The sequence below is a fragment of the Uranotaenia lowii genome, chromosome 3 (assembly GCF_029784155.1).
Source record: "Uranotaenia lowii strain MFRU-FL chromosome 3, ASM2978415v1, whole genome shotgun sequence".
Classification (NCBI taxonomy): Eukaryota; Metazoa; Arthropoda; class Insecta; order Diptera; family Culicidae; genus Uranotaenia; species Uranotaenia lowii.
The window spans coordinates 247,140,031-247,154,229 of record NC_073693.1 but is presented as its reverse complement, the minus strand read 5'-3'; the positions used below and the strand labels follow the sequence as shown (position 1 = coordinate 247,154,229).

The 14,199-nt window shown below is 33.9% G+C and overlaps 1 protein-coding gene across 1 annotated transcript in view; it reads right to left on the bottom strand.

Annotated features, from left to right (window-relative positions):
• The window catches only part of LOC129755438 (facilitated trehalose transporter Tret1-like), an 85,807-nt gene extending 72,388 nt beyond the window's left edge, over positions 1-13,419 (bottom strand). Inside the window, exon 1 of the mRNA XM_055751933.1 lies at positions 12,812-13,419. The gene's annotated coding sequence lies outside the window, so the exon portion shown is untranslated. The remainder of the gene's footprint in view (positions 1-12,811) is intronic.
• Positions 13,420-14,199: the final 780 nt, after the last annotated feature.

The window sequence follows — 14,199 nt, the reverse complement described above, 5'->3', positions numbered from 1 at the left end:
CAAATATTAAAACACGTCATTTTTGCATGATTTACAAAGTTGTACCCAACAATTTTTGAGGCAACTTTACCGAAGACAACATATACATATGACGTTTCGTAAGCGAGTTATGATTTTTTTTAATATTAAAATGTTAGGTTGTGTCGAAAAAACAACTTTTGTGAAAGAATTCATAATACAAAAATATCTTCTGGGCATTCGTATGAAATAAAAATTTGCACCTTTTACTCTAAGAGCTTACTTGTAACTCGAAACGTTCGTTAATTATAAGGGATTTTGTAACAAATACTTGTACTTTTTAAACTGTAATATCTCGAATTGGTGCAAACTTTAATTTTTTTTTTATGACGGCCTTATTTAGTTGCAGTTATAATTTTTAAACTCGGCAAAAAAAAATCCAAAGTTTGTTAATTTTCAAAACAAATTCACACATTTAAAGACCCTGTGAAAGAAAACAAACCCATTTCTCGTGCAAAAATCTTATTTTCATCGTTTGGTTATTGTCTGAGTCCAAAAACATCATAACTATCTTACGAAACGTCATATGTATGTGTTGTCTTCGGTAAAGTTGCCTCAAAAATTGTTGGGTACAACTTTGTAGAAGACAGTTTGGCTGTATCTGTTTTCTGGAAGAAGTTTTTATGTGTAAATCATGCACAAATGACGCGTCTTAATATTTTATTTAAGATTATTAAAGCGCATGGTTTGACGAGAATTTTTGCTAAAGACATCATTCGTCTATCTCCCAAAGTATCTTCGTAGTAAATTTTGTCACGATAAAGTTCCGTTCTGGACCACTGTGAGTACAGTGACGGGAAATCAAACATATCATCTTGGCGCAATGCACATTTCAGCGCATTTTTGAACGCGATATTGAATGTTGTGGTAACGCAATAGTTAAATTTATTATCAAGCTCGTCGTTCTACGGTGAATGTGTAACAGAATTTGAAATTATTACATAAGAAAACCATCCTGCACATTTGTTGTCTGAAATATGCAACATATACAGTGAGCGAAATAAGAATAGCACCACTATGTGTTTTGCTTGTTAAAAGATGAATGATTGAAAATTACGAAAATTTTCCTCCACAGTTTGTTCTGAATTGCTTAACGGATAAAAAAAGCATAAGTTTACTTTTTTTGGACGTAGCAATTGGCGTTGAGGACGAAAAATGTGAAAAAGAGGCGCGAAATAAGAATAGCACCACTTGAATTTTTAAACAAAAACAAGATTATTTTTGAAAATTTACTGTGTAAAAGTGAATAATAATGCTTCTATGAATTATTTGATTGAATAACTGCATTTTAGGAGATTTCCAGAATTCCAAAGGTTTTCAAAGGTATTAAAAGGAAGTTTTAAGAGATGCTCCTATAGCATTAAGGAATTTGATATTTGAGCTATAAAACTTTATCAAACTGCTTGATTTCTTCATTAACATTCATAAGTATGATGCAAAATGATGAAACATAGATTTGAGGCTGAGTATGAATCCAAAAAGCAGGTTGGAATTCAAAAATATCAATGTTTTTAAAAAGTCATACACTGTTTCTCTAGTTTTTAAGTCATAGATGGCAGCACTATCTTGCCATTTAACCAAATTCATGCCCTTTTCCAAATATCCGGAATTAATTAGGGAGTGCTGGATGATTTTGGTCCAGAAATAAATACATGTACCGTGTGAACGCTTTGGAAATTCTATAATCACTAAATAAAAAAAAAAAATAGAATTGCATCAAGGTCACTAAAAGTGATTTTTTTGAACCGATTATCAGAAAAAGTTATACTTTGCGATGAAGCTTGATGGACCAGGCAGCTAGCAGTATTATTGGTATGATTTGCAATTGAATCGGAACATTTTTGTGCTGGTGATTCTTTTGCAAATCCGGAAAAGCTTACTGCAGCGTGAACTTCCACAAAACTGTGATGCGAAAATACCTCAAAATGATGAAATCGGGCCTAAATATTCCTGGAAAATCAATATTGAGACTAAATTTGGTTTTAACTGCAAGATGTGCTGCCATCTGCGACTTGAAACTGGAAAAAGTGTGGTTTACTGAACAAAATCAAAGTTTTTGCTTACCAACCTATTTTTTTTCTGATTCAAAATTAGTCCCGAATGTTTGTTTCATCATTTCACGTCATTTTAATGAAGAAAGTAAGTAGTTTGGTAAAGAATTACAGCTCAAATATCAAATTCCTTAACGCTAAAGGTGCATCTCTTAAAACCCCCTTTTAAAACCTTTGAAAACCTTTGGAATTCTGGAAATCTCCTTAAAATGCAGTTATCTATTCAAATAATTCGTAGAAGCATTATTATTCCCTTTTACACAGTAAATTTTCAAAAATAATCTTGTTTTTGTTATAAAACTCAAGTGGTGATATTTTTATTTCGCACCCCTTTTTCAGATTTTTGGTCCTCAACGCCAATTGCTACGTCAAAAAAAGTAAACTCATGCTTTTTTTATCCGTTAAGCAATTCAGAACAAACTGTGGAAGAAAATTTTCGTAATTTCCAATCATTCATATTTTAACAAGCAAAACACATAGTGGTGCTATTCTTATTTCGCTCACTGTAGCTCCTAACTTCAGCTTACTTATACACTAAGTGAAATTTGTGTTGAACTTTTTACAGCTATATCTGCATATTTTTTTTTTCGAATGATTTCTTCTTGCTGTTGTTAATTTTTTATTGGTAATTTCAGCGAGTTTTAAAGTTTATGGCAACGATCATTTTGTTATTATTTTTTTTAGAAATGAATCTCATAGATTATTTTGTACTTCTTAAAATTAAATTAAAATTAAAAATGTATTGATGTTTTTAAAAACCAACAAACATTATCAAATAAATTGCATTGATAATCTATGTATTGGAAAACAATAAATTATTTCTTTTCAGCATACATTTCAATTCTCCAAATGTTTGGATAATAGAATGCACAATTTCTGGTTTTCAAAATTTGGATATTTTTTAAACCTGTGAAACCTGTGTTTTTTTTTGTTTCGATTAAAGTCGTTCTACCAACTTTATGGCATTCGCGACTTAAAAAAACTAATTTAAATAGGCAATTTGTATAACTATGTAGGAAATTTTTGTGTCGTTTATTTAAGACCATTAACAGTCTAACGATTTCGAGGTTGGCTTTAAGATTTTCTGATAAGAGTAGGTAAGTAAAATTAATCGATTTGTGAGAGATTCGTTCATTATTGTTTACACACGTTCATTTACTTCACAGAATGTCATCAATCATATCAAATAGGGGGACTTTCCTTATTTGACCAAGCAACAAGTCAGTGTGAGTTTTGATTTATTGATGATCGTCCTGTAGGTATTCATTCATTTTTTATTCATAAAGTTCAATTTACAACTGAGCAAAATTAAGGAAATCAATAAAACCATGTTATCATTATACGAACGAACCTGATTGCGGTAGGTAGGACTACATACGTATATACTCACAACCGTAACAAGTGAATATGTTTCTTCGCTTCGTATTCTAATATCTTTACTTTGAAGTCAATACCTAGTAGGTATAGTGGCGTTTGGAGCCAAAAGGATATAAGTGCAAACATTATTCAATTTCAGTTTTTAATGCCAAACGATTTTTCATATCCTTATATCTGGTGTGAATTTCAGATTGCAAGGATTTTATCTTAATTCTTTTTTGATTAAACGAAAACTACACATTTAAGAATAATATAAGTATGCTTAAAAGTTCAAAACAAAAATTGAAAACATTGAAATAAGTTTAAAGACCGACAAGAATAAGGTTTACATGATGACTGGGCTTCTAGCTAAAACTCTCAGGTGGTTTTCTGCCGTGTTTGAAATTAGAATTAACTTTCAAAGGTGGATCCAACGCTATTGACGTTTTCATTCACCGAGAAACCGATTCGAAGACTTTAGGGGAAAATTGTGATCCTCTTTTTTATTTTCATCATATCTTTTTGGCAAATTTTAGCAACTCGCCGTTTTTTGGTTTTTTTTTAAAAGCGCGTAAGCGTGTAGGGGAGATGAGGGCATAATGGCCACCTTAAGGAAAACGCTTATTTAACCATAGAAAATAGCTATAATATGGATATTATTGTTTCGTGTTCAGACACTTGAAAAGCCTATTCCCTAACGGGCTGGAACGTGAAAAACTAGATGAAAACGTTAAAAATGCATTTTAAAAAATTTGCCAAAAGCTGAAAACTAGCCACTGTTGGGGCATAATGAGAACCCCCCCCCCCCCCCTGAGGCAGTATGAGCACCATTAATCAGGGCAAGATGTGCGTTTTCTGTCGGGCAATCTAGCAGCGAATTCAACTCGATGAAGTCAGGTGAGTCTTAGATTCATCAAACAAAGCAATAATAAAATAATCTAGGTCTGTTTGTAGAATACAAACAATTCACGCTCATACATTATGTGCTTTGTTTGGAGGATGATGCTACTAGCCATATAATGTAACAATAAAAAAAAATCGATCATGAGTTGTAAATGGAAAAAAATCACCTCGAACAGAAATCGAACTCTAATCTTTTGATTACCTCTCCGACACCTTACCAACAGGCTAAATCGTCGGATGAAAACTAGCCTATAAATCAATTTTAATTCGCTGCTAGATTCTACGGCAGAAAATGCTCATTATGCCTCGATAATATGGTGCTCTATATGCCCCTAGTCAACAAATTTAAGTAAAAACGTGTTTAAAAATTGATAAAAGTGAAAAATCAAAAATTTTATGGTGGTAAAAATTGAGAAACAATGTGTACATCATGTTGCAGTGCGTACATTATAGATCAAGGTGATTTTAAGATCATAAGAGCTTATTTCGTGATGCTCAAAAATTATAATATTATCGTTACTTGAGAACATAACCGTTTTTTTAAATATCTCTTTAAAGATGATAAGGATATTCCTGTTTTTGTAAAAAATTAATGCTATAGGAAGTACGAAACAAATCCTCATGAAAATTTATTTAAGAAAATAAGTACTACGTAGAAAACAGTAGTGCTTATTATGCCCTGGGTGCTCGTTATGCCCTCATCTCCCCTAGTTTTTGGAAAATTATCGTTATTTCTTCAGATTTACCATTTTTAACAATTTGTTTTAATCTCAATCAACCACATACACCTTCATGCACCCAATTAACAAAGAAGAAATTTGAAAAATCGTATTGAAATAAATGAAGAGTTTCAATAATTATTTTTCAACTTTGATGGGCCACAACTTTTATAATACTCAAAATAACGACTTCAAACCTGTTGATTTGTGTTATTCGAACTAAAAATTTATTTTTTCACTGAATCAATAATTGCTCTTCCCATTTAAAAAAAGTCACGCATAAAAGGGTTAAATATGTTAAGGCGTTTTCGGTTATTTTAAAGGGGGGCTCCCATATAAAATATCAAAAAAATTGACAAAAGTCGAATAATTTTCTAGAGATTCTCAGTGAAAATCGATGCACCTAAAAGTTTTGATATTATTAGATGACTGATTGAATTGGCAAATAAGTTTTGGTGGAATAGGGAAACTCTTACTACTGTGCCGATCAATGTGGAATTTGGTAAATGGGGATTTTTTTTTATTATCTGACGGGTTTGCGCCGGGGGTCTTCAGATTTTCCCCAAAATTGAAAATTTGGTTCATTTTTGCGACTTAAAAACACATGTATTTTTTCAGATTTCTAACATTTTTATTTTTTGAGTTAGCTTCGGTTAGATTTTTTTGTCAATAAAAAATAACCATTGCCCTGACTACGATAATTCTTCTGTCCAGTTTGATTTGTCTATGCAGCAGGAAATCCGTGGAATCCCAGACACGCACCGTCCACTTTTGATTCCACAAATTTTCGAAGCTAAATATAGGCACGTCGATGCTGAAAAAATGTTCTTTACCGATGGGTCCCTGATAGAGGAATCTACGGGATTTGGAGTGTTCAACGAAATATCTAGCGCTTCTTACAGCCTCGAGTCACCATGCTCTGTGTATATAGCAGAATTAGCTGCTATTCATTGGGCTTTGGATAGTATTGCCACACGACCTGTTGAACACTACTATATTATAACTGATAGTCTCAGCTCTGTTGAAGCTATCCGCTCTATAAGACCAGGAAATCTCACGCCGTATTTCCTCAGAAAGATACGAGAAATATTGACCACTTTATCAAGACGTTGCTTTTCCATCACCTTTGTCTGGGTCCCCTCACATTGCTCGATATTAGGCAATGAGAGGGCAGATTCCCTTGCAAAGGTGGGTGCGATGGAAGGCAACATTTACCAGCGTGAAATCGTCTTCAACGAATTCTACTTCTTGGCTCGGAGAAACGCTATTGTCAACTGGCAGCGCAGATGGGACGAGGATGAGTTGGGTCGGTGGCTCCACTCGATTATCCCAAGGGTAAGCCTTAAGCCCTGGTTCAATAGATTGGACTTGAGTCGTGATTTTATTCGTATATTTTCCCGTCTCATGTCCAACCATTGTTCCTTTAACGCGGTTCTCTATCGTATAAATATTGCTGGCAGCAATTTGTGTGGCTGTGGCCAAGGTTACCACGACATCGAGCATATCGTTTGGTCATGTGAGGCCCACCTGGCCGCTAGAACGAATTTAATAGACTCCCTTCGGGCCCGAGGAAAACCACCCTGCACCCCAGTAAGAGATGTACTAGCTGCGATAGACATTGATTACATGTTCGAAATATACCTTTTTCTAAAAGCTATTGATCTTCGTCTATAATTCTTTTCATTTTTATATTTCCCTATCTATTTTCTTTTCTTTTCAAAAAGTAAAAAAAAAGTGATAAAGTGATGTAGACCTAAGAAAACAATTGTAAACATGCAAAACGAGTTTGGCTCCTTAAAGCCTTAAGGTAGGAGCCGTTTCAAATAAAGAAATTACAAAAAAAAAAAAACCATTTTTCAAAGCTACATAACTCTGTTATTTTTCAACGGAAATTTTAAAATAGCACATCAAAATGCATTGAAATTTTATCAGCTTTCCAAATAAAATAGTTTAAAAAAAATAAATAAAGACCTTCAACATGAAAAGTTGTAAATAAACTTTAAATGGCGTCTAAAAGTACCGTCTGCACCACCGAATATTTTGCAAAAAATACCATTGAATAGCTCAATTTATGATGCAACTTTTATCTGAAGACACCAAATTGGGCCATCAACTCCTGGAAAAGTTATGAAAGAAATAATGACGATAAATCTCTTTTTTTGCATCGAAAACAAACAATGGTTGAACAACTGCACTCACATATGGAGATAGCGCGCACTTCTAACAACATGGAAACAAAAGAACTTATCAAAGCAGGTTAAAAATACTATTTTTTGTGCTTTGTAGACTGCCCCTACTCGCATAACAGTCCTATATGAATTTTCGTCATTTTAGGTCAACATAGGGATTCAAAATAACACACTAAAAAAGAGGTTTTGTTCTACAAATTTCGAAAAAAATATCAATTTGTGGCTGTCTTATATGAAGTATACCCGAATAACAGTTCTATATGAGAAATACCACGGATTTGATTACTTTTCAATGCTTCTTTTGGCGAAATAATCTTTGATTTATTTCTTTGAATCATTTAAAAAAAATTAACTCACTTGATGTCGAATGATGCACACGAGTTTTCGAAGACAGGTCTGATTTCCTTAGGAATGACTTCCTGAACGAAAAACTATCAGATGCAATCAAAAATCGTAAAAAGATTCAACTTACAATGTGGAATTTACGATATTTCGTATGTTTCTTTTTCTAAAAATTGCATTTTGAAGTTCAAAAATGATCAAATTTAAGTCTTATAAAGTAGCTTGGTGAGAAAAAAATATTCTGTTTGGGACTGTTATGCGAGTAGATTTGAAAACGGTTTCAAATAGGGTCGATTAACAGTCCCATAATGAATAAAAATGGTGCTCCCGACCTTACCAATAACCCAATTTCGAAAATTTCAGGCCTTACGATTTATTATGACAACATAGAAACGATTTTCGTTTATGCCAAAGTGATGATCATAATTTAAAAAGGTATTCCAAAACAGGAAAAGTTGATTTTCATGCTTGTTTGTTTTTGCATATGGGACTGTTATGAAAGTAGAGGCGGTAGAGTGTTGCAGCTAAACTGACTTCATGTTATATCCAAAAATCTAATAACGTATTTGTTTATACCCAGTTTTGCACCAGGTCACAACAAGTTTTGCAAATTTTGATGTCATTTTTAGAAGTTTATGCGCTCAGTTTTGCATCCTTAATTCTCCAGATTTGATTTAAAATGTACGGTGGAACACTGAAGATTCGTTTGTGAGCGATCGAGGTAGCAAAACACTGACGACGAATTATGTTATGGTATGGTAAACCTCAAAACTGGGCGAATGGAGAAAACGAATACGGTAAAACTATCATATTTTCAATGTCATATTACCTACAATGGGAATTATGTTTTTTACAGACTGGGCTGGCCATACTGAGCTATTCGATTATTTCTACATTTGTGCCACACTCTTTGTTTTTGATCAATGGGAAAGGATTTTGGTGTCCAGTGCTTAGCTCCCCATATAAAAACTATGTTTCATTTTTTTTAATCACATTTTTGTGATCCCAACCTGACTGAACCTTCTACTATTGGCATTGATTATGCTTCACAATGATCTTTGATCGAAAAGTAAATAAGTTATATAGCATATGACCAGGTTGTAAAAGCAACATTTCCATTATTTGTTATATCACACTAACAATACGATACTAAGAATTTTGGTTAAAATTTAAAGTCATTTATGCTCCAAACACTCTACAAAGCACGAAAAAGTAGTATTTTTTACCTGCTAAGTTCTTTTGTTTCCATGTTGTTAGAAGTGCGCGCTACCTCCATATGTGAGTGCAGTTGTTCAACCATTGTTTGTTTTCGATGCAAAAAAAGAGATTTATCGTCATTATTTCTTTCATAACTCTTCAAGGAGTTGATGGCCCACTTTGGTGTCTTCAGATAAAAGTTGCATCATAAATTGAGCTATTCAATGGTATTTTTTGCAAAATATTCGGTGGTGCAGACGGTATTTTTAGACGCCATTTAAAGTTTATTTACAACTTTTCATGTTGAAGGTCTTTATTTATTTTTTTAAAACTATTTTATTTGGAAAGCTGATAAAATTTCAATGCATTTTGATGTGCTATTTTATAATTTCCGTTGAAAAATAACAGAGTTATGTAGCTTTGAAAAATGGTTATTTTTTATTGACAAAAAAATCTAACCGAAGCTAACTCAAAAAATAAAAATGTTAGAAATCTGAAAAAATACATGTGTTTTTAAGTCGCAAAAATGAACCAAATTTTCAATTTTGGGGAAAATCTGAAGACCCCCGGCGCAAATTGTCAGACAATAAAAAAAAATCCCCAAATGAGAGTTTTTGTGATCGAACTGGTTTCTATAGGAGCGGGGAGGCAGGGTCTTCCGTATAAAATTACCATAAAATATGGCAAATTCTATACAACTTTTAGACATTTTACATCACATTTTCTACATTAACTAATTTCCACATCATTATATCATTACGGTGAATTGTTGGAAAATTGTAAAAACTTTCAGATACTTCTGTGGATTGAAACCCCCTGCCACTGTTAATAATGGTGGAATGTTGTCATTCATACAATTTTTTGCCCAACTCTAGAACTATTCAAACAAACGGCATTTGACATGGGAGGTTATTTGAATACCAAAAATCTTTATTTGATAGTTTGAGACCCTTCCCCCCTTTTATCAGGAAGATAGCGAAAGTAGAGGGGGTCTTACGATTTTTTTGCATAACTCAATAACTAAACAAGCAATTCTATGTTGGTTTCAGGCCCCTAGCTGCTTCCAGCGGAAAGATAGGAGGTGAGTAGGGGTCTCTCATTAAATGTTTTGCATATCTCTAAAACTGATTGAGCAAATGGAAACAAATTTGGCATGAGAAGATTTTGATTGAAACATCGCCATTTTTCAAATGGGAAGATAGAGATAAAGAAGATAAAGACAGGAGGTACCCATACTTTTTATAAATTTACTCGATAGCTAAACAAGCAAATGAAACCAAGTTTGGCATGGAAGAATATTTGGGAGGTATTTGGGCACGAGAAATATGGTGATGGTTCTCGCTCCCTCTATTTTAAGCGAGAAGATATAAAGAGGAGAGGACATCTCCCATATTATTGGCTTTGGGAGGATATTTTAGGGCGAAAATTGTTAAGGTACACCGGGGCAAGTGCAAACGGTTTATATGTAAATCTTCAAAAATTATCAATTATCGTTCGTTGCATCATTAAAATGGTTCTCAACAAATTCCCGTAGAAAGTGAAAAATTAAAAAATGTTGGTAAAAAATAACGGCACTTTTGTGTAAAAATTTCTAAGTTTGCACTTGCCTTGTATGGGGGCAAGTGCAAACGCAATGCTTTTTCCAAACTTATTCAAAGATGCGTCAGTGTATCGTTACTTAAACGAATTTAATACATATTCCGGTATGTTTTATCAACTTTTTTTTATGTATTTGCTGTTTTTCTGCTATATTAATTACTTTTTGGAACTTCAGTTTTGCTGACTGTTATTTGAAGCAAAAGACCTTCATTTGCCAAGGCATTACGGAATTTTGAATATCCGCTTCAGATACAACACTTTGGATACCCTTTCTGACCACTCTAATATAATGCTGAACCATTTTTGAGATGATTTTTTTTTAATGTCTGATGTTACATGGCTTAAAGGTGCGTTTGCACTTGCCCCGCAGTGTGGGTTGAGAGGAGTGAATATTATTTTCACAATTTTTGGGGTCTACTGAAAATTTATCATAAATTTTCTGCTTTCACCTGAATATCAGTCCCAAACACTCACCTTTCGACGAAAAATCGGATTCGAATGCCCTTTTTTGTAGCCAAAAAAAGCAAAACAAAAACACACTTTTCATGTCTAGTACGTATTTACTTGAATTCGTGTGTAATCAAACAGTGCCGTGTTTTTAGTGAATAATTGAAAGAAAGTTCAGTTTATCTATGTCAGATTGTTGGTTTGGACAACAACAACAACTTCTAGAAGAAGAAATATTTTTTAATTGTTTTGTAACAGAGAAAAGTTGATCGTTTGCACTTGCCCCGAGTTTGCACTTGCCCCGGTGTACCTTATAATATGAAGTTTTATCCACCTTAAGTGGGTAGATAAGGAAGGGTTAATGGGAATTAGTTTCGTAAAATGTTTGACCGACAATTCGAGACTCCTCCCTTTTTCCAGTGCGCAGATGACAAAGGTGATTGCTCCTATATACGTTTATAAGCATGGAGAAAGGGTAATTCCTTACAAAGAATATTAATTTTGACATTATTGAGGAATTTATAAAAAAATTATAAGAATTACAATGATTGAAAAATCAAAACTTAGATCAAACTTCGAAAAAGAAATCATCTCAAGAATAATAATCATACATCTTTGTACAGCAATGCGAAACTGAAAAGTTGCAGCTCTAAAGAGTATCTATCTGGACCATGTTAAAATTTTCTTTTAAATTATGTACAAATCCATTAAAATTTAAATAAGTTTTTAAAACAAATAAAATTTTTAAAGGTGTAGCAAAGCATTTGTGGTCTTTGATAAAGTTGAGTATTTATTAACAATATTCCTTTTAAAAACCTATTTAATAACATTTAATAACCGGGGTAAGTGTGGACTGTTTTTCGTATAGATCAACTTGAAAAAATCATTAAAATAATCCACAGTGGATCAATTAGGATAAAATTAGGTTCAATGTGAGGCAGAACATGTTGTTTACAAACGCTGAAGAGAAGAGCTTGATAGAAGCAAAGCGAGAAAAGTTATCACGTAATTTGTTATGGACTGCTGGTGTCTTCACTTGCCCCGCTTTATGGGGTAAGTATGGACGGTTGATTTTCCCTATGATTTTTCAGAAAATTTTCAACAAATTTGTGTTTTCTTGGTTGAATAAGTTACTTTATTGCTCGAACTGTCCAAAATTTTTAAAAAAGTTCATGGTGCTATTAGTAAGGCATCTTTCAATGATTATTGGGTGTAATTTATGTTGCAACACACGAGATCCGATTTTATCTAAAATGTATACTTATTCCAGAACAACCCAACTTTTCATGATCCGGATGCTAAATAAAGCTAAATTGTGTTGGATGTAGGACAGAAAATTGAAGAAATATGTGAATATCAAGCCTGTATAAAGCCGTCCACACTTACCCCAGATAGGGTTTGGAGACAAAATTTTATTTTTAGTGAATAAATTCTTTTTTCTTCACTTCTAATCGCCGTTTCTTTTCCTAACTGGTTGTTTCGAAAGTAAGGATTGTTTCATTGTAGAGTTTTTCGTCAAGAGCCTGGTAGTTTACGAGCAATTTGCAATTGAAAAAGAAGCACATCACCTCGACATCGTAGTTGAAAATAGAAAATTCGCAAAAAGTCGCTGTAATCATCCGTTATGGTCGCAATCGTATCTTTTTCACAGTTATTGGATAGATTACAAGTAAATTGAACATTCTGCATTAAAAGTTTGAAAACATAGTGCACAGTATTGTTTCAATAGCCATTGTCCACACTTACCCCGCGTCCACACTTACCCCGGTGTACCTTAAAAGTTTTTAATAGATTACCTCTTCTTAGAAATTATCCCTTGAATTTTTAACAATAACTCTTTAAGAGAAAATTAATGGCATATTCATACAGCGTTCCAAATCAGTAAAAAAACAGTTCTGGAATGCTATGAACCACGGAAAACATGTGCCTATGTAATCCTACTTATCTGACTTTATTCACCCTTTTAACGTATAAAACTGTTGAAAATTACCTTTAAAATATGTTTCCGAAGAAGACTGCCAACCGGATCACCTTCACCGTTTCGAATTGTTGAATATTCTGTACTATCTGTTTGTCACTTCCCTCCGGGGTTTATCGACAAGTATTCAAATTCAACCTTCACCTTCGGCACGTGTCACAGAACATAATAACAATCTCACATATACACGACACGACACTCATCCGTGAACTTCCCCACAATGGATGGTTAAAATTTGATTTGAATGGCTCTTCCGAAACGACACAAACGATTAGCGATTGATCTCTGGAAATCGCTACTAAACAAACTACTTATAATCAACTGGCTCACAATTCTGGCATCTGTTTGGACACTTTGCAAATTTCCCCCGAAACAAGTCTTCAGCTGAACGCTCCAAAAAGCACTATTTTGCAACAGCATTCACGACAGTTGCTTTAAAAGGTTTCGCGCTTCAATCGTTCACTCGGTGTTTCTCCTAATGTAGATATGTTGATGCGCATGGCGCAAAACGCAGAACAGATTTTCGTCTCCGACTGATGTTATTCCGCGCTTGCCGTACGTTTCCACCGAATTAGTTAAGCATTGAAATCCCTGGAAAGGGTTCTGTCGCGATCGCGTCTCGAATCAGGACTGGCCGTGTGGCTGCCCGAGAGGTCGCTTTTTCATCCATCGCCATTCATGAGCATAGGGGGGTTGTTTCTCCACATGCTGACAGCCAACGGAACCAGCTGATCATGATGAGGCGTGCTCTCGGGTGCTGTTTGCTCGTTCACTAGTGGGCAACGATGCCACATATACCGATTTTCCGGTATTTATACCGATTTTTGAGCTAAATTTTGACCAAGAATCGGTATATACCGATTACCGATTTTTGGCAAAACATACCGATTTCATACCGATTTTTAAGATTTTCACTCAAACTTTATTCCATTACCACATTCCAAATTAATTCAAGCTATCCTCGTTTGAAGTGCAATCAGATACACGGTTTGTCATATCATCGGTATAATCTTCAATCCTTCTCCAACTTGTTAGCCAAATAAATAATATCACATGTACCTGACTGCAGAGATCGCTAGGCCACGCCAGGCAAAATGGGTATTTTCAGTTTTGGAAAAACTATTTGTTTTTTAAACATTATTCTTAAAAATACCTTCTTTTAGAACACGTTTCTCATTTATTTTCGCATAAAATTCTAGGGTTTTCAAATGAATAATGTGTGATTTTTCAAAATATAAAATTAATTTTCCATTGGCTGAAAAAAAATTGAAGCAACAACTCTCTCAACTTTCTGCAATCATTTCTTTTTTAATCGCTAGAACTGATATCTAATACTTAAGGCTTTGAAAGCTGAAATGACCCAGTTTGGCAAATAAAACCATCAACCAAACGAAGAACAT